Source organism: Solanum tuberosum, unplaced genomic scaffold (assembly GCF_000226075.1).
Source record: "Solanum tuberosum cultivar DM 1-3 516 R44 unplaced genomic scaffold, SolTub_3.0 scf00267, whole genome shotgun sequence".
In the NCBI taxonomy this organism is placed as follows: Eukaryota; Viridiplantae; Streptophyta; class Magnoliopsida; order Solanales; family Solanaceae; genus Solanum; species Solanum tuberosum.
Window position 1 is genome coordinate 550806 of NW_006239199.1, and position 953 is coordinate 551758.

The window sequence follows — 953 nt, forward strand, 5'->3', positions numbered from 1 at the left end:
TATTTTTGGATGACTATGGAACATGATTGTTGCAAGTTTGTGCAGAAATGTCATAAATGTCAAGTGCATGGTAATTTGATTCGAGTGCCGCCTTACGAACTTAATACTATGAGTTCACGTTGGCCTTTTGTAGCTTGGGGCATGGATGTCATTGGTCCAATAGAGCCAGCCGCCTCTAACGGACACAAATTCATTTTGGTTTCCATTGACTACTTCAATAAGTGGGTGGAAACAGCGTACAAGTCGGTAACCAAGTAAGTTGTAGCTGATTTTGTTCGCAACAACTTGATATGTTGGTTTGGAGTACCAGAATCCATCATTACTGATAATAGAGCGAATCTCAATAGTCACTTGATGAGAGAGATATGTGAACAATTCAAGATTACTCACCGAAACTCAACCGCCTATCGTCCCCAAATGAATGGAGCCGTAGAAGCTACCAATAAGAACATAAAGAAGATTTTGAGGAAAACGATTGATAATCGCAGAGGTTGGCACAAGATGTTGCCATATTCTTTGTTGGGTTATCGAATGACTGTTAGAACATCAGTTGGAGCTACTCCGTATCTGCTGGTACATGTAACAGAAGCAATTATACCTGCAGAAGTTGAAATACCTTCATTGAGAATCATTCAAGAAGCTGAATTGAACGATGTTGAATGGGTCCGCAAACGGATTGATCAGTTAACGTTGATTGATGAGAAAATAATGGTTGTTGTTTGTCATGGACAACTATATCGACAGAGAATGATCCGTGCTTTCCACAAGAAAGTAAGAGCCAGAATATTCGAAATTGGTCAGCTAGTTCTCAAACGCATTTTCGCTCATTAAGATGAGTATAAAGGGAAATTTGCACCAAATTGGCAAGGACCCTACATGGTTCACAAAGTGTTATCTGGAGGTGCCTTAGTCCTGTCGGAGATGGATGGCACCGAATGGACGAAACCGATCAA